Source organism: Vanessa cardui, chromosome 28, assembly GCF_905220365.1.
Source record: "Vanessa cardui chromosome 28, ilVanCard2.1, whole genome shotgun sequence".
Lineage (NCBI taxonomy): Eukaryota > Metazoa > Arthropoda > Insecta > Lepidoptera > Nymphalidae > Vanessa > Vanessa cardui.
In genome coordinates this window covers 3,325,214-3,347,142 of record NC_061150.1, presented here as the reverse complement: position 1 = coordinate 3,347,142, position 21,929 = coordinate 3,325,214, and the positions used below count along the sequence as shown (strand labels likewise).

General features: G+C 33.4%; 1 protein-coding gene across 2 annotated transcripts in view; it reads right to left on the bottom strand.

Moving 5' to 3' along the window:
* The window catches only part of LOC124541544 (ATP-citrate synthase), a 71,399-nt gene that overhangs the window by 37,981 nt on the left and 11,489 nt on the right, over positions 1-21,929 (bottom strand). The window contains exon 1 of one of the 2 annotated variants that reach the window (XM_047119461.1): positions 5,159-5,316. The exons of the other annotated variant lie outside the window; for it this stretch is intronic. The gene's annotated coding sequence lies outside the window, so the exon portion shown is untranslated. Of the gene's footprint in view, positions 1-5,158; positions 5,317-21,929 lie in introns of those variants that run through there. 2 annotated transcript variants of the gene reach the window in all.

Below are 21,929 nucleotides of genomic sequence, written 5' to 3'. Positions count from 1 at the left end.
CTACCGCTAAACAACAATACGCAGTATTGATGACATAAATCCTTTATTAAGAGACAGATATGATAATGGCGCCCCAGTGCCGTTAAATATAATAACCAAAATGGTCTAAATCGACAACTGGGCTTGGCGAAAAATTGTGGGTCCAAAGTCTTAGACAGCGAAAATGAAAGTGCAACGATGGGGCAGTAGTTGTCACTTTCGGCAAAATTACATTTTTGAATGACAAATGAAAATAAAATAGATGTTGAGCCAATGATATTCTAATAAACAGATATGTTATATCCATACTAAACAACAGAAAAAGTATGCCGCGCCGGGGACCGTTTATTTTAGTTTATTTTTACATTTAGTTAAAAGTAAAAAGGATAGCTTGATAAAAACAGTAAGTAAAAGGGATAACTAGATGTTTTAATTACGCAAAACGTATTACTACGTAATTATGATGTATTATAAGGTATTACTACGTAAAACGACTAAAGGAAAACGTCCCAATTAGGACGTTTTCTAGTCTTCACTTTTTGCGCGTTAATGACATATCTGTTTACTAAAACATCATTGTGTTGAGCATATTTTAGTGGAGTGCGACCTCGGTAACCCTGCTCCTTTAAGGAGACCTCAAAATGTACTGCGCAGGTCAAGGTTGCCTTCACGACTTTTGCTGTTTACGTATACGTTTTTTAATCGCAAAACGCGAAGGCGGAAGGACTTTGCATTTTTAAAGAAACACATGAAATATATCGCGCTATATCTCGGCTGAGGTATAATTATTTGTAACGTTATATTGACATAGTATAAAAAAAAGTCGCTCACCGCCTCTGTCCCTATGTATACTTAGATCTTTAAAATAACGCATCAGACTTTGATACGGTTTTTTTATAGATAGTGTGATTCGAGAGAAAGGTTTTTGAGTATAATACATGGAAAATATAATAAAGAAACACTGTTAATTTTAGAAGATTCTAATGTGATGTAAATAAACAGATTATGTATAATATTTAGTATCAATCTTGCACTCCTGCGGGGCGCAGGTATTCGACAAACGCAAGAATCCAGTTTCGGTTAGGTAAAAGTTGAATCGGAATATAATGGCGATCGTATCGTAATCGATGTTAGTTAGCATTACTACTAGACTACGATATTTTTTTCTCAGGAATAGTCGACTTTGAATCGAAATAGAATCGAAAAAGTATCGTTACTGTTTTATGTAACCAGTAGTTACCAGAAGGGTGTTCAAAAGTTATCTATAACGGAACTAATATTAGATCAAAGAACATAGGGACAGGCAGAGGTAAGCGACTTGGTTTTATACTATGTAATGTAAGCCTAAAAAAGTATTTTAAATACAATATTTATAAATAATCATTAAAGGTTGTATAACATCTAGCTGTTGAGATATATTCAGTCACAATTATATGAATGTAATGAATACTTTTTGGTTTGACATTTTTATAAATAAAAGTAAAAATAGAATATAATTAAATTTGACATGGATGATTGTTAAGAAAACTGTAAAAATAAATACTGTAAACCATATTAAATATTGTTAATTATTTGATGTTCCTGTTTATCTGAAGCTGGGTTCATTATGATGTACTCGATTGAATGAATACGATTAATTGTAGAATCGATTATGATAAAATATCGATATGTTCTTAAATTTGGGCCCCATATGTTGCTATCACATTTTTTTGCGGATTTATATCAAATCAAATTAAAAAAATATCAATCATTATTATGGACCTGTGCATCATAATACTCCCTAATACTGATTTATTGACTGCATAATTTATCAAACCAAATATTTGATAGCGACAGTTGCTATGCTCTTACTGTACAGCAATACTGATCTATGGAAACCCAATAATGGTATGTCAATCAAGTGGTTTTTCAAAAATTGCATCGAAATCATAATAAAAAATGATAATACAGTCTATTTTTGATTAGCTGTGTCAGCGACTTCGTACGCTTTTGAATTTAACACTAATCACCACATAGTATAAAACAAAGTCGGTTTCTCTGTCCCTTTTTTTTGGTATAGGTTGGCGGACGAGCATATAGGCCACCTGATGGTAAGTCACCATCACCCATAGACAATGACGCTGTAAGAAATATTGACTATTATTTATTTGTTATTTGGCGGTAGAATAACTGATGAATGCTACCTACCCAGCCGGGCTTGCACAAAGCCCTACCACCAAGTACCCTATATCATATTACAAACTACGCAACGGATTTTAATGCGGTTTTTTTTAATAGATAGAGTTATTCGAGAGGAAGGTTTTTGTATATGCCATCTGACGAGACAGATTATGATCTGTCGAAATATTGTGAACTGCGAAACATGATTGCAATTTATGTACGTATTATTTTTCGATCTCGAATTATTTTCGAATTCGATGGATCTGGATACACGAAATTATTACCGACTGTCCGATCATTCCGGATATTTTCAATTACGAATATCAGATTATTTACATATATTAAAAGTGTGTTACAGGGAGCTGAGATGGCCCAGTGGTTAGAACGCGTGCATCTCAACCGATGATTGCGGGTTCAAATCCAGGCATCACTATATATTTGTGTTTAAAATCATCTCGTGCTCGGCGGTGAAGAAAAATTTGAACAGCGTGGTGGAATATACTCCAAAACCCTCGCCTTATCTCAGCAGTGGGAAATTTACAGACTGTTACTTTACTTTACAGGGTTCTAAGTTATATTTATCTGTACTATATTATTTGGTATAATCTGTGGTTTGATTCTGAGTTGAATTAAGGCAATATACTATACCATATTGATTAATTACACACCAATTATAAATACCTAATTACTTAATGAAAAACCATTTAAATTAATTGCACGCTTGAATAATATAATTTTAACAATTTATAGGAAAAGTGACATTTTAACAATCATCAATATTTTAATTACGTAATTATCAAAGTTAAATTAAATGAACATTAAAGTAATGTATGCCACATTACTTATTATTTACTAGGTAACTTAAGTGAAGAATATCTAATATATTATACGGTAGAATCTACTTTCCGAACCGGTGGTAGCTTCACTTAATTGTTAAATCACGATTCAAAAGTGCTTGTAAAAGCCCACTTGAATAAAGTTTATTTTGATTTTGATTTTGAAGGCTTCGTAACTAAATAACACGACTTCGCAGGAGATACATTACATAAGGCAACTGTCAAAAAGTATATAAGCTTCTTGGGAAGCCTGACAATGCCACATGTGTATTCCACCGCATTGGAACAGCGTGGTGGAATATGTTTCAAACCTTCTCCTTAAAGGGAGGGGAGACCTTAGCCCAGCAGTGAGAAATTTACAGGCTTGTCTGGGCTTGAACCCGCAATCATCGGTTAAGATGCACGCGTTCTAACCACCGGCCCATCTCGGGTCAAGCTCAGCTCGGTCAGGACTATTTACACAACGACATGTACATATAGGAAGCAGATGCAATAACTTTCATATAAGTTATGCAGTATGGGAGATTTATACTGTCGTCCAAAGTTAAAAAAAAAGAAAATTTGGAAGTTCCAGATAATCATCTCGTTCTAAATTTAAATAAAATATTAAAAACATTTTCATTGCATTTTTGCAACGATATGCGAACTTTTTTAATGTGATATTTTAATTGCATAATTAGTATGAGAGCCGGACTAGCTCTAGAAGTGTTTGATATTTTAAACCTGAATACGGTACAGATAAATAAAAAAATATCTTAAAAAATACAAATAAAATGTCAATCTTCGTATAAAAACAAATTTTTACGTAAACAAAATACCTAGGTTGTTAATTTTTTACCTAATATAAAATTCTTTTTACGTAAACAATAACTACTTACTATAAAAAAAAACCCACTTCATATAAAAAATACATTCAATTATTTTCTTATTTTGAATTTCGAATAACTTTGAAAAAAGAATCTAAAGTTCTTTTTTCGATGCATTTGAATAAGTATTATTGACAAAAACCGTCTGACGCAATTAAAAAAAAAAACGATTTACAACGAGTAGGAAGTCGACATTATCCAAACATACGTACCTATTTCAAATATATTTGAATAACTTTACGAGTCCCTGTAACTGAACGGTCACGCTTACATACCGAGAACGGGCAAGAAAATCGTAATTATTTGAATTAATTACTACTATTACAACACACACATGCTAATAACTTACAAAAAAAATTAATTGAATTTTCACACACACACACACATGTATATATAATTAATATATAGAAAACTTATCACAACTTATGAACCAACTATTGGTAACGTATCCTGGGTGACCTTGAAAAGTCATATAGAAATTTCCTTTGACAATTAAATTTAATTAAAAAAAAAGTAGTTCATAAAAATATGCTAGAAAATATTGTTCTCATAATAATATAATTTTATTGTATTTTTTTTTAGAAATAGTTACAGTAGTAGGGTCTGCAGTATTCGAATTAAATTTATTTTAACTTCTTTAAGGTTTTGTGTCACAAAATGAAAATACGGTTTTATTTTTCATACCTTTTTAAAATACTTACAAAATACGTAAGTTAAATAAAAAAAAAAAAAAACTAAATGCTGATCTATATTAAATTAATATAATTCCAATGTATTCATAGCATACTTTTCTAGGTATATAGCATACATAATACACCGTTATATAAAATAATAAATTATTTTTTCCTGTACCGAGTTGAACTTTGACGCGCGTTAACAAACGAACGAAACCGGTTGTCCATTTGCAAATACACGATCATACCGTAACTACATACATAGTTGAAACGGACACAGTTAATTAATATTTTACTATATAAAAAAACATATATATATTTTTTAAAAATAATTCCTACCTAATATTTCACGGTCATAAATTTTATTTTAATATTCAATTAAAATTAAAAACAAAAAACCTTAAAAAATTGTTAGCGTAAAACAAAATGTTCGACAACGTTCGATTTAAATTCAAAATAGCTAATCATTCCATAGCAATTCGATTTAATATTTAAATGTTCGATATTTAAAAGTAAAACCAAGTTCAGTGGAAGTTATGTAGTATGAAGTACGTCACGAGAGGCGCGTAACTTTCGCCCGCGCCGGTCTACAATCGTTCGCATGAATAATTTAAATGTTTAAAAAAAAAAATGGAACACTCACTTCCGAGCGACGTCCGTCGCTTCGAAGAGATTATAGCGAAATCCAACAAGGAATTTATCAGCACGGGTTTATCACTCGCGAACTGTTTTGACGAGTGACGCGACCTCTCGCCACGGCTACCAGCGGACGACTGAATCAGATAGAAAATCGAGTAATCGGCTGAATACATTTACTTCGGCATGACACGTCGTTTGCGTTCATAAATTTGTAAATTGAGTTTTCGTAGTAGACGCGTTCGTAGTTTCGTGCCGTAATACGTCAGACGATCGGCGGTTGTTTTAAAGTTGGAATTTAAAAAAAAAAAAAAAACAAATTCGATTTTCAAAATTATTTAAAATGTTTTATTCCTTTGAATAATTAAAAAAATATTTTTTTTGTTTTTATTCGTTTTTATTATCATGCATAACAAAATCCATACATTTCAAAATACACTATTTAAATAAAATAAAATATGAAAAAAAAACAAAACATTAACAATTTGTAATTAATTTTATATTTATCTAAAAAAAATATACCTACTCTATAAGAATCTTTTGTTTTGTTTCGTCCGGCACCTCGGCTCCGTACGGATAGCATTAAGTGCACAGATATATAGTATCATTGATATATTTTCTATAACTTAACTACTGAATCGATTTCGATGTAATAAATACGAAGAAACGAGTGAATATTTAAGATAAATCATTGCAAGGAAATTCTTCAAGCTGTTTTGTCACAAAATGATTTCCAAGCGGAAATCGATATATATTACAGATAAAGAAATTATTTCAAACATTTACCTCAAACGAACTGTTCGCCTCGCTCTCTCACACAAGATAAAACTGTCATTGTGTGTTATCTTGATTTGAGAAAATCATCAATAAGTTTATGGAAACCGAATTATATAGCGGCAATATTAAACAACTGACTTTCCTTCTTATAAAAACTTTTTAGTTAGTGATAATCAGTTTCTTATATTTTGTTAACAACTTAATTTACTATAAGATTTTTAATATATTTTTTAAACGATATTAAGACCTCTAATATCTAATATTAATTTCTCATTTTGTTTATCATAATAATTATTATTATTACATAGTATAAAACAAAGTCGCTTACCGCTGTCGGTACATATGTATTGTTAGATCTTTAAAATTACTCAATAGATTTTGATGCGGTTTTATTTTAATAGATAGAGTGATTCGAAAGGAAGGTTTTTGTATATAATACATGCACAATATAGTAAAGAAACGCTGATAATTTTAGAAGTTTCTAATGTGATGTCGTAAATAAACAAATTCTGCAGTATGTTTATTATCAGGACCGTGCGAAGCCGGGGCTGGTCGATAGTTATCTTATAAAAACAAGAAATTGAATCATTACATACCGAGGCTGATGCAATCTTTAAATTTTTTATGTGAATATTTTTATCTGCATTTGAGGAAAGCTATATTTATATCACATACTTGCAGTCGCGCGCGACTTTGCTTACATTTTAGGGTATTGGTTGTCATGTGTCAGGCAAAACAAGTAGCCTGTATCCTTCTGTGGAGTTCATGTTTGCTTCACAGGAAATTTCATCAAAATCGGTTCAGCGGTTTGGTCGTGAAAGAGCGACATACCGACAGAGTTACTTTTACATTTTATAATATTATAATATATTATTCATTTTAGAAACATAGTATATCAGTTAAGCACCATTAAATTTATATTTAATTCAATTTTATTATATAAACGAATACTTTGGACCAAGAAGGATTTATTGACTTTGTCAAGTCGTAACGTTGGCGTTCTATCATCATAAAAAAAAATTAATTGTTAAGCTGGTTTAAGCAATATCTATACAGTTAAAGTTATCCCAATTAGAACCCGCAAGAATCTTAGTAGTTTCTCACACATATAATTAAACCATTTTCCGCGTTGATGATATTATAATTAAAGAAATATTTTCCTCATTGCTGAATGGGTAACACAAAAATTGTAATCAGAGAATTATCAAACTTTACGATATGTTGTGTACTATTATAATTATGTATGATTACTTATGATTAAGAAAATCTAAATTAATATTTTAAATGTTAAAGTAACTATGTCTTCGTTCTGTCTGTGTGTCGCTCTTTCAAGCGAAATTCATAAAATTTGGTACAAAGCCTTGAACCCCAAGAATGGAGATAGGTTACATTTTAAATGAATAAATAATAAATATTGGACAATATCACATACATTACTCTGATCCCAATGTAAGTAGCTAAGGCACTTGTGTTATTGAAAATCAGAAGTAACGATACCACAAACACCCAGAGTGTTTGTGGTATCAAAACTACATAGGAATCTAATGAATTTTTTTCCATATTGACTCTACCAGGAATCGAATTTGGGACCTCGGAGTGGCGGTTCCTTACTATTATTTATACGATAAAAAAATCAAGTTTGTTACATTTAAATGAGAGCCTATTACTACTACCCTTTGGGTACGGAACCCCTCAAAATGAGGTATAATGTTTTTTCTGCTGTAAAATAGTATATTCTGTGCTTTTTTTTATACAAAACTTGTAGAAGTTTATTGAGCCCGGTTGTCTCGTTTATATAGTGGCTCTCTGGTCAAATCCAGATGATGAAAACACATGATCCCGCAGCCTCTCCAATACATGTAAAGGCCAGAACAACACGACCACCAAGTTTCCACTCCATAAGAAAAAAAACCAATGAAAAAAAAAATGGCACTTACGCCATAATAAAACCGATAAGTAAATAGAAATTGTTTTTCCTTAAATAAAATCAAAATAAAATCTATTTTTATCATAACGATGATAATACATAGCAACGAAGTATATACACGCGTCACACAAGCATACTGTGTTCCCACCAAAACAGGAAAAAAGCCAAATAAACAAATTGGCAGCAAATTGACGCGATACCATTGGCCGAGAGCTTGATTATTCTATAATATTCACTAATAGTCGCCCGCTGCCTTACTCGCCTTTTGAGGTATTGGTTGTCACGTGTCAAGTAATTTCTTTCTTGAAGTTCAAGTTTGCTGGACAAATTTCATCAAATTCGGTTAAGCGGTTTGGTCGTTGTACAACCCGCACAGTCGAAGCTTACTTCAGGAATAACGCAGTAAAACTTTTCACACTGATACTTTATTATTCAAGTACTCGTACACATTATTAATTTTGAACTGAACACACAAACATTACACGAACATTAGTATTTACAACAATACCAAACGTTAGCGCGACTTAATTTCGGTATATCGTCTATTATATAGATAATAAAACATATTAGAAATGACTTTAAATTAAATACATTTTGCACAGCTCTGATGTGACGTATTTAAAAACTTACTAATAATGACAAATCAAACTGTAGCGATTATACAGTCGTGAAAGAACGACAGACAGACAGAGTTACTATCAACAACAACCTGAAAATTCCCACTGCTGGGCTAAAGGCCTCCTCTCCCTTTGAGGAGAAGGTTTGGAACATATTCCACCACGCTGTTTCAATGCGGGTTAGTGGAATACACATGTGGCAGAATTTCATTCAAATCATTTTTTTTATAGCAAATCTTGTGGACGAAGAAGAAAGCACGGCTTATGACATTGTAGGTCGTAAAGGTCACGGCATCGATTGGTGTTATTAATAGGATTCGTTTGATCGAACAAAATAGTTTATTAACCTCTTACAGAAAATTATAGGCACGAATTAAACAACAGGAAAACTTGACTGGCATTATGATCGTTTGTCCTAGCGTACAAAACTCCTGACAGGTATAATTTTAATAATAATAATAATAATAATAAAAAAAAATAAGCGCATATCATTGAATATTTTGTTGACTTCTAGGCAAGATATAAAAAATAAAAAATAACTAGCTATGTCAGCGACTATCTGCGCGTTTAAATTTAATTTTTATTAATCGTTTTAAATTAAAAGAAAATCTTATTTTGGTATATATACCATGTACATACAAAAGCATTGAGTAAAAAAGGGCTGTTTTAATATTACAAACAGACACTCCAATTTTATTATATGTACAGATCAATTACCTACATATTATGCATATTACTATGGGTGGTGGTGACTGGTGACTAACCATCAGGTGGTAACCAGTCTGTCTATTTGTATGAAATAATAACAAAAGAAGGCGAGTGTACTTATTATGTAACCGCGTGAGAAATTCGACAATAAGCATACAAGTATTTTCGCACAATACAATTTTTTTAAGTCTAGATAGCCCAGTGGTTTGAACGCGTGCATCTTAACCGATGAATGCGGGTTCAAAGCCAGGCAAGCACCACTGAATTTTCATGTGCCTAATTTGTGTTTATAATTCATCTCTAGCTCGGCGGTGAAAGAAAACATCGTTTCGAATTTCAATGAAATTCTGGCACATGTGAATCAACTCAACCACATTGGAGATGTGTGGTGGAATACGTTCCAAACCTGCTCCTGAAAGAGAAAGGAGGCTATAGCCCAGCAGTGGGAAATTTACAGACTGTTGTTGTTGTTTTAATACGAATGTACATAATAACAAAATCCTCAAAATTATTTTCAAAACACGCCAAAATAAATATACAAAATTCCCGAAACAAAACTGGAATTATATCTCCAAGTAATACAGCATCTTCCGAAGAGCGTTTCGTCTACAAAACGTTATCTAATAATCTAAAGTGGTACACAATACGAATCCGCGATGACCAATTTGATACTATAGCCGTCGATATGATAACGCGTCTCGCAGGATTGCTATTTCACTAATCTCTTGCTGTCTCTCTCCTTTCATTCATGCTTTCCTAGTACTTTGATTCGAATTCGCAGTATTTGATCATTTGCGGTAACGGTATATAGAAACTGAGAAATCTTCTAAAAGATTCTGACAGGATTTGACCATTCGAATTTTGATTCAACAACAACAACAACAACAGCCTGTAAATTCCCACTGCTGGGCTAAAGGCCTACTCTCCCTTTGAGGAGAAGGTTTGGAACATATTCCACTACGCTGTTCCAATGCGGGTTGGTGGAATAGGTACACATGCGTCACAATTTCTATGAAATTTGTCACATGCAGGTTTCCTCACGATGTTTTCCTTCATCGCTGAGCACGAGATAAATTATAAAGACAAATTAAGCACATGAATCAGCGGTGCTTGCCTGGGTTTGAACCCGCAATCATCGGTATAAGATGCACGCGTTCTAACCACTGGGCCATCTCGACTCGATTTTGATTCAACTTTGCACTACATCGTTTGCGGTAACGCTACAGAAACTAAGGTATTCTAAAAGATTCTGACTGGATTTGACCATTTGAAATTGATGCCTTTATTTCATTCATGCCTTTCTAGTACTTTGATTCAACTTTGCACTATTCGATGATTCATTTGCGGCAAAAGTGCAGAAACTAAAATCTTCTAAAGGATTCTGACAGTATCTGGCAATCGGTCTTGCCTATAAAATATCTGACAGTAAAGTATATTTATCTGCTTACTGTACTTTCAAAAACAAGAAGGTCGTATCATTATATTTATAAATAATTACTTTCATTACCGACAACATTATTTTTAGAACGTCTTAAATTAAACAGGAAATGATTTAATAAGGTTTAGAGGCCGATATATTATAAATTTGTATTTAATACAACTTTCCTAGACAAGTAAGTTGCATAATTTATCACAAACTAACGACTGATCCCGGCTTCGCACGGGTACAATGCTGATACTAAATATACTACAGAATGTCTTCAGAGAGTATGCGATCATGGACTTTATTGAAGATGTTTGTAAGGTGTAGAATACCGTACAACATTTTGACCTATCTTGTAGAGTTCGGTCAGTGTTTGCAATGTAAGCGCAAAAATGTGTTTATTTACGACATCACTTTAAAAACCTGTAAAGTAATTAGCGTTTACTATATTGTACTATATTGTTGTGGGAGCTGAGATGGCCCAGTGGTTAGAACGCGCGCATCTTAACCGATGATTGCGGGTTCAAACCCAAGCAAGCACCACTATATATATGTGCTTAATTAGCGACACAATATAAAAGTAACTTAGCAGCCTATAAATTTCCTACTGCTGAGATAAGGCGTCCTCTCTCATTAAGGAGATCGTTTGGAACATATTCCACCACGCTGTTCCAATGCGGGTTGATTTGAAGCGGACGCCTTATCTCAGCAGTGGGAAATTTATAGGCTGCTAAGTTACTTTTATATTGTTCATGTATTATAGATATAAACCATCCCATTGAATCAAACTTTCCATAAAAAACCGCATCAATATCCGTTGTGTAATTTCAAAGATACATACATAGGGACAGACAGCGGTAAGCGACTTTGTTTTATCCTATTTAATGTCATTACAAGAACTGCCTCGTATCTGGTGGCTAAATCCCGAGAGCCTGGTTTCAAATCACAGATCATTTGAAAATTTTACAGCAGCAGCACGGAATCTGTACGTTGGAAATGGTTGGTACCTACTTGACTACCCTATCCTGTCAAATTTGCTATATATCCCAAGTAGTTGGCTGGTCTTCCTTGAAATTGGAAACGTTAAAATAACATATTATATTTCCTTTATGACATATGTAGAAAAGCAAGTAAATGAAACACAATATGGTTATCACCGACCATAGACAAAGGAGATGGTATATTAACATTCCTTATATCACCACCAACCCTCAAAACTAAGATGCTATGTTCCTTAGGTCTATATTTACACTGGCTCACTCACCCTTCAAACCGGAACACAACAATACCGCCTTTTAGCGATTAAATAAGTGGGTAGTACTTACCATCAAGTAAAACATAGTAACATCCTTACAGATCTATTATTATCTATACATATAATAAAATTGGAGTGTCTGTTTGTAATATGAAAATAGCCCTTTTTACTCATTGCATATATATTTATATAGTAAATATACCAAAATAATAATTTTACAATTTTGTCGGTCTATCTGTCTGTTTGTTCCGGCTAATCTCTGGAACGGCTGGACCGATTTTGACGGGACTTTCACTGGCAGATAACTGATATAATAGGGAGTAACTTAGGCAACAATAATATTTATTTTTTGTTAAATTCAAACGCGTGCAAGGTCGCGGGAACAGCTTGTTATATATATTACTGTTTATAGTACTACAGTATTCCAATGCTAACATCGAGGTACCATCTTTATCTATACTTACTAGCATTTAGTTACAAAAACGCTTTTTAAATATCGACGAAGTTGCTATCGAAATTTTGCAAGTAAAGTACTCATTTAAATAGAATTGTGTTGCATCATAAATAAATATATATATTTACTTGTTAACTTAAGATTTGTTTATTTCTACGTCTATTATACAGAGTGGAGCGTATGTGAGCGCTTGCGCATGTAAAAACACCTTGACACTTCCCTGAGAAGGGACATTGTTGTCAGACAACGCTGAATTTAATAATAATACGTTTTTACTTAAACTTTTGATAATATCAAAATGTTTTTAAAAGCGATAATCGTTACGTTTTGGTAATTGTATTAATTCGACGTTTTAATTAGAATATTTTAATGAATTTGTTTAAACAATAAGACCACGTATTACGATAAAGCCGATAAAACGAAAATAGACGAAAATTCACGAGAGACAAATTCAAACGCTTCAAAAACATTACAGCTAATATTTTTATGATAATATTAATTGTTTCGACTTGAGAATCAAACCTGTGGGCTGTGACCTCATGTACAACAACAACGAAAGCAGCCTGTAAATTTCCCACTGCTGGGTTAAGGCCTCCTCTCCCTTTAAAAAAAGGTTCGAAACATATTCCCACCACGCTGTTCCAATGCGAATTGTAGGCCCTCATATAACACGAAAGTGAGATAACCGTTTGATATCGATTTTATCATAATAATTGTGTTTTTTTTTAACCATTTATCGTAACAGGTTTAAAAACACACTTAAGCAACGTTTACACACATCATCTGTATCATAAGGGCACATGGGACACATCACCGGGCTCTAACCTGAGAGGGTCTTGAGAACCAATAGTTTCAATTAAATATGTATATTTTAATTGGCATATTTGTAAGAAACAATTAACTATCCTTATCATAAGGCTAGTGACGATAGTCGATATTAAAAGTTGAGTCTCATGATTGAAATAGATATGCCGTGGTTGTTTTGCTCGCTGGAATAACGCATTACGCTTTTCCCCCATGTGATGGGTATATGGGATCCGCCGGTGCCCAAGACGCCGAGTGCGCCCCGGCACACCGAAATACCTACTAAAAAGCCAGCCAGCCAGGTACCCTCTCCGTCTTTTCAGTGGGTGCCACAGGAACCCTTAGATACACTATGGCCTTGAGATTATACAACCAATCAGATTCCTGAGAATTTACGAAACCTACCGAACCGTTTATTTAAAAATAAAGTTAAGGCCTGACTGTAAGCAATTTTTTTCAAATTTCAAGATGGAAGGCGATTTATTTATTCTGCTTTATTTTGTTAAATGTCTATGAAAGACCACAAATTCACGTGTGCCCAAGAGTTTAGCTGGAGACGACTCTGATTACAAGTCGATTACATGCCATAGTGTCAATTTGTTAAAAGAATTTCCCCTATTATAATCGCCCCTCGCCCAACCCTATTATTTATTTAGTTTGTCATTGAAACATGATTGCTATAATTAGAACGTAGAGAAGATAATCTTTTATATTACTATATACCTGCCTTTTTTCAACCGTTATCATATTCTAGCCGAATCAGTTTTAACCGCGTGAAATTATATAAAACCACCATTTTATCCCCTTAGGGGTGGAATTAGGGAAGGTTCATACATAGAGTTCTTAGCGGGCACCTACATCCTATAAAGAACCAATCCGGCGAATTTCAAGCTTGTAGGAGTTATAATTTCTGATATTTCGTGATTAAAAAAAAATAAAAAAAAACTTTATTCAAGTAGGCTTTTACAAGTACTTATGAATCGTCATTTTACATTGAAGTGAAGCTACGGTTCGGAAAGTAGATTCTACCGAGAAGAACCGGCAAGAAAATCAGTAGTTACTCTTTTTCAACATTAAAAAAATAAGTCATGTTAGTTAAATACAATTATTTAAATCAATATATCCTGCTTGGAAGTCAACGGCTAATCATAGAATGGCATTTTGCTTATAATTTATATATAGGCAAACGTGCCACCAACTTTGGGAGCTAAGATGTTGTCTCTTGCGCCTGTATATACACTGGCTCACTCACCCTTCAAACTGGATCACAGCAATATTAAGTAGCTATTTAGCGGAATATCTGACAAGTGGCCAATAACCATTTCGCCGACATGATTCCCACACAATAATATCCATTGTCTGTGTCGGCGTGTCGGCGAGTTAAGTGTGCAGACAGCCTTAGAATAACTTGCAATTGATATACAGGTATTTAATTGGTTTTTGCATTACAATTACTTCCTCGTAAAGTAATTTTTATTTAGTATTGTAATAGCGGCGCTGAGGTATTCTGTAATTAATATTCCAAATACATTTAGCGATAGTTACGTCACATGTCATTGTTAGCAATTTCTTTACTCTGTAGGACTTTGTGCAAGCATGGATAGGAAACGTACTACCCACACATATTCTACCGGAAAACAGTAACGCTTGTAACGTTGTGTTTTAGTTTCATGAGGTAGTGTATATACGGCTGAGACGGGGAATTGTTGTTTTCCAGGGAGTATTCTGTTGTACTAGGTGTTAGATACCCTGGGCACTTCAAGTCCCACTTAAAAAAGGGGGGAAACGCTTAACGTTTTTCGGCATAAAAAAGAGGTTTGTGGGTCAACTTTTAAAGCTTTATATCTTGAGGTCAGGTTGATAAGTTAATAAAAAGATCAAGGTAATTTACAAGTGTCTTAGGGAGCTTCGAAATTGAATCCTGCATAATATCCGCTCCCTCTTATCACACCGATCTGAAGTTCTACATTTGAATATAGAATATGGAAAATTATATTTTAAATCATAAAAAAATTATATTTTTTGAATATGGAAACCGAATCACCAGATTCGGTTTCCATATTCAAATATTTTATTTAACAATCCTAACCTGATTGTCACGAGACGAAGGAATTCCTAAACAGACTACAGCATAGACACGAAAATAAAAAAATAAATACTTTTTTTTTTTAATTGGTTTAATAAAAGCAAAGCGACAATTTTTCCCAGCCTTGTTTGCGAGTGTGTTCAAATGATCAATATTATAATTACAGCATAACAATATTAATGGTCGTGCGTAGGTCAAATTCCTTTTGGCCATTGTACGTGAAAATCACGCTTCGATCGTATTTAATTAATTCTAGTAAAAATTACAATCAGAATTCGATAATAATATTTCTCCTATAAGACTTTCGTTGATATATTTATTGTAATATTTTTCTTGTTACATATTACTCATTTATATCACGATATACTCTTTTCTTAATTCGAATAATAAAAAGAAGAACGTTATTAAATAATATCAAGAGTTATCTTTCAACAATAGGCTATTTGACAATGCGAAAAACAAATTGTGAATTATTGTAATCAGTGTATATTATGAGTTTAAAAATGGTTATTTACTAACGAAACTTGAAAATAATACTTAATTTATTCAAAAATCCATAAATAAAAATGCAAATTTTCAAACGTTTGACACGTAACACAAAACGCTCCTGATTGGCCGGGCTTATGATGAAGTCACTATCTTGTAAACTTTGCTTTTCTACACAGATTAAAATACAAGAAAGTGACGTCACCGACCCCATGACAGCGCCATATTGTCCAAGTAGCGTTTTTGCGAGGTAATTAAATATGGAATTTTTAATATGATATTTTTCGGCAAATATGTACTAGAAATAAAAAACACAACTTTTACTGGGTTCCTGAATTTCTACTAAATAATATTAAATGGATTTTAGATACCAGTCAAATAGCCTATTAATACTTTAAATTTTATTCATATATATTCTGAGTATATTTCTTTTGTTATGTTTTATTTAGACTCTTAAGTTATAGTCTTAGTTATTTAATTTAGTTAATTAAAAAGGCAATAATCTTAAGCAATAGATTTGTATATCAACACTTATATCAGTATCACTCATTATTGTTGTGTTCCGGTTTGAAGGGTGAGTGAGCCAGTGTAACTACAGGCACAAGCATAACATCTTAGTTCCCAAGGTTGGTGGCACATTGATGTAAGGAATAGTTAATATGTCTTACAGCGTCATTGTCTATGGGTGATGGTGACCACTTACCATCAGGTGGCCCATATGCTCGACCACCAACATATACCATAAAAAAAAGATCTAAGCAGTTGTTTTAAGCTTAACATAGTTGTATGTTTTTATATGGCATGCTGATGTACCTATAAATAATAATTAATAATAAAATAATCACTACATAGTACAAAAGAGTCACTTTCTCTGTCCCTATATCCCTATGTACGCTTAAATCTTTAAAATTAAGCAACGGATTTGGATGCAGTTTTTTTTTAATAAAATCAAAATCAAAATATACTTTATTCAAGTGGGCTTTTACAAGCACTTTAGAATCGTCATTTAACAATTAAGTGAAGCTACCACCGGTTCGGAAAGTAGATTCTAAATCAAATCAAATCAAATCAAATCAAATCAAAAAAGAAATAAAGAAACATTGATAATTTTAGAAGTTTCTACTGTGATGTCATATCATTACACCCGTGCGAAGCCGGGGCGGGTCGCTAGTAATAGTATAAAACAAAATCACTTACCGCTAACTGTCCCTATGTATGCTTAGATCTTTAAAAATACGCAACAGATATTGATGCGGTTTTTTTAATATATGGATTGTTTCAATAGAAAGGTTTACATGTATATTACATGCACAAAATAATTGAGAACGTCTGAAAAACTGTGAACATTGTAAAACATTCTGCGGTATATTTAGTATGAGCACTGCAAACGTGCGAAGTCGGGGCGAGTCGCTAGTAACTCATCAACAGCCTGTCAATTCCCACTGCTGGGCTAAAGGCCTCCTCTCCCTTTGAGGAGAAGGTTTGGAACATATTCCACCACGCTGTTCCAATGCGGGTTGGTGGAATACACATGTGGTAGAATTTCTATGAAATTTGTCACATGCAGGTTTCTTCACGATGTTTTCCTTCACCGCTGAGCACGAGATGAATTATAAAGACAAATTAAGCACATGAATCAGCGGTGCTTGCCTGGGTTTGAACCCGCAATCATCGGTTAAGATGCACGCGTTCTAACCACTGGGCCATCTCAACTCTCCTAGTACAAACTATTATCTACACCAGTGGCACTTTGTAACGAAATATACAAGATTCAATCAGACTTTTAAAATTAAACATAATCGTCAATGATGTTCTAGTAAACAGATATGTCATTAACGCGCAAAAAGTGAAGACTAGAAAACGTCCTAATTGGGACGTTTGCCTTTAGTCGTTTTCATCATAATGATGCCAGTAATACGTTATAATACACCATAATTATGTAGTAATACGTTTTGCGTAATTAAAACATCTAGTTATCCCTTTTACTTATTGTTTTTTATCAAGCTATCCTTTTTACTTGTAACGAAATGTAAAATAAACGGTCCCCGGCGCGGCTCACTTTTCTGTTGTTTAGTATGGGTATAACATATCTGTTTATTAGAATATCATTGATAATCGTAGAATCCATTCTCAGTTAAGATTTTTAACCGACAAAAACCGACAAGGAAATCATTAGTCAGCATTAATTAACTATTTATAACACACAATTAAAACCTACATCAGAATTTACGATATTAAAAAAAAAAAAATTTCAATCGTGGTCATCTCGGTAACAAGAAAAAAAAAACAAGTCTTGTCCTTTAGGCCGGAACGTTCTCATAGCGTCGACACGTGAACCCCTGACCCGAGCGATAGCGAGCCGGCCTCACCAATGTCACTTGAATGACACCGCGTCCTCTGATATAGCGGAAGGTATAGTAACCTTTCTTTGACCTTTGCTTTAAGATACATGTATTAAGAGATGTTGTGACGTCATTTACGAGTCGAGATGGCCCAGTGGCTAGAACGCGTGCATCTTAACCGATGTTTGCGGGTTCAAACCCAGGCAAGAACCGCTGATTCATGTGCTTAATTTGTCTTTATAATTCATCTCGTGCTCGGCGGTAAAGGAAAACATCGTGAGGAAACCTGCATGTGTCTAATTTCATCGAAATTCTGCCACATGTGCATTCCACCAACCCGCATTGGAACAGCGTGGTGGAATATGTTCCAATCCCTCTCCTTAATAGAAGAGGAGGCCTTATCTCAGCAGTGGGTAATTTACAGGCTGTTACTTTACTTTACTTTACATGCACAGTGACCATTCCTCACATCAATGCACCACCAACCTTTGTAACTCAGATGTTATGCATGTGCCTGTAGTTACACTGGCTCACTCGCCCTTCAAATAAGAACACATCAATATTACATACTGTTGTTTGTTGGTAGAATATCTGATGAGTTTGTGGTACATACCCAGGGCTTGCAAGTCCTACCACCAAGTAAATAACCTAACCTAAAAAACAACTAAACAATGTACAAAAATTCAAACAGGTTTCCGATAAAGTTTCCGTACATAATTGTTAATATATAATCTACTAGCGACCCGCCGGACTTCGCACAGGTGCAATACTGATACTAAATATGGTAGAGAATTTGTTTATTATGACATCACATTAGTAACCTCTTAAATTGTCAGTGTTTCTTTACTACATCGTCCATGTATTATATACAAAAACCTTCCTCTCGAATCACTATAGCTATTAAAAAAACCGCATCAAAATCCGTTGCGTAATTTCAAAGATCTAAGCATACATATGCATAGACAGCGGTAAGACAGACACTGGCAGATAACTGATATAATAAGAAGTAACTTAGGCATCAATAATATTTATTTTTTTGTTAAATTCAAACGCGTTCAAGGTCGCGGGTACAGCTAGTTTATTAATAAAACAAATTATATTTATAAAATTGAAATATCGTATAACACTCAGGAATAATGAAGCCTTCTATCAGTCAGAGATTAACCTCTACATACAAATTACCCCTTGATAATACTAGTGTATATTTAAAATATTAAAATTTACATACTATCATCTCAGAATACGACTTAGGATGATTCGTAAATAAACAAGTAAATTGTAAAGTAGTAAAGTAAAGTAACAGTCTGTAAATTTCCCCTTGCTGGGATAAGGCTTCCTCTCCCATTAAAGAGAGGGTTTGGAACATATTCCACCACGCTGTTCCAAAGCGTGTTGGTGGAATGCACATGTGACAGAAATTTCGATGAATAATTCGATGAAATTAGACACATGCAGGTTTCCTCACTATGTTTTCCTTCGCCGCCGAGCACGAAATGAATTATAAACAGAAATTAAGCACATATCAGCACACTAAGGATTGAACCCGCAATCATCGGTTAAGATGCACGTATTCTAACAATTGGGCCATCTCAGCTCACTAGTAAATTGTATGTTACCGAAATCAATTAAAAAAAACCATTGCTGCATAAATAAGCTAAATATACACAGAATATATGTAAGTATATAGTACTAGATTTATTTAAGTTTTATGGAGTTTCTATTATTTTTAGTTGTCTGTGGTAAGTGGACACGAGCGACCAGTCACACCGCCTAATAATTTATTTCCGGTTCTCGGTAGAATCTACATTCCGAACCGTTAGTTTTACGTTTAACACAGTTTTGTAAAACGTCAATAGAAAAGTGCTTTTTTAAATAATAATAGTGTCAATGCTATATATTACATGTGTATGTATAAGGATTTACTAATATTCCTATTTAACGCAGAGAGCTGATATAGCCCAGTGGTTAGAACGCGTGCATCTTAACCGATGATTGCGGATTCAAGCCTTAATGTAAATATGTGTGCTTAATTTGTGTTTATAATTCATCTCGAGCTCGGCGGTGAAGGAAAACATCGTTTCGAATTTCAATGAAATTCTGCCACATGTGAATCAACTAATGCACATTGGAGAAGCGTGGTGGAATATGTTCCAAAAACTCTCACCTTAATGGGAAGCCTTAGTTCAGCAGTGGGAAACTTACACCCTGTTAGTATTTAACCCAATTTTAAAGTGCCTATAACTATGCCAAGATCGATTCTTTATGTGCAGCCATCGTCCCATAATCACTGAAGTCACATTAATATAAGAGATTAAGACTGGCAACATATTTTGCTGTACCACAGATAAAATATCAATAATCATAATTTGACATACACGTGTAACTACGATTTTTTTATCTATAATTTTGGTGCACGTTCGTCTGGGTAAGTTACCCTCATCAGATTTGAAATACCTTAAACCTAACCCCTTAAAACACCGTTAAACCCCCTTTCACCACTAACCTGACAACTAGCCATTGAAGAGTTATACCTCTTGTGTTTTTAGTTAACCTGCCACACTAACTTTTTAAACCGAAACATCATTACTAAATAAAGCTATTTGGTGGTAGAACGTCTGTCAAGTAGGTGCTACTACCTACCCAAATAGCTCACACAAACGGTGATAAAGTCCTTACAAAGTTATGTTCCAAAATAAATTAATTAATTTTTTAATTGTAGGTAATGTTAGGAATGTTAGAGGTAGTTAATTCATAATAAATATTTGTTTTTCACTTACATAACTGTTATGAGGCAGGAAATATTGACAACATGTTATGACGGTGACTTTGTAAGTTTCAATTACATATATATATATATATATATATATATATATATATATATATATATATATATATATATATATATATGTAAGCCTATAAATTATTTTAAATATAATATTTATAAATAATCATTAAATGTTGTATAGTTGATAGCTATTGAGTTATACTCTTTGGCTTGATATTTTTATAAAAGTAGAAAAATTGACATTGATCTATCTTTCAAACATTTATTTATTTAGATAAAATTAGAAACCTCTAAAACAATCAGTGTTTCTCTACTGTATTGTGCATGTATTTTACACATAAACCATCGCCTTGAACCACTACATACATATATAAAATAAAAAAAACGCATCAAGATCCGTTGCGTAGTTTTAAAGATCTCAGGCAGACAGCGGAAAGCGACTTTGTTTTATACAATGTAGTTATAAATAAATTGACAGATACATAAGTGCTTAGTACGTTTTACGATTTTCTTTTTTATATTAACCGGTTAGGCAGTACTCTAAACGGAAGACGGTCAGTACAGTCAGGATTAACTGCACTAGTCACCCTCACCATACCGGCTGCAATGCCTCTTGACTCTCTTTAATTTGGATATCTTTTGGCTGCAGTTGCCATATTGGTTACTACATCGTACTACATCGGTGTTGCCAGGCGAATATCATTCCCTAGGTCAGTTATTATTTTCAATGTTGAAAGTGTAAAAAAAAAAATTAAATAGCGCGTTCGATTATTTTGAAAATATAATAATCTATTTTTTATGGCTGTTTTTAAATGATTCAAGAGAGAAATCGATTATTTTACGTATGTACGTACGCAGTACGCGAATTACGTAGCCTATTTGAAATAATTAAAAAAATACTATAATAAAGCAAAGATTCACATATTCCACTGGAAAATGCTCCATTCCACTGGAAACTCTTCAATATTTTACAATTTTTATTACTGTATTATAATGTAAGTTTTTGATAGATATAATTTAATTTATACTATACTATTCCCTACTTACTACTACTGTTTAACTTCGAAATTTATAGCAATAAATTTGCCATAAGCAAACGCCTTTTTATTCACAA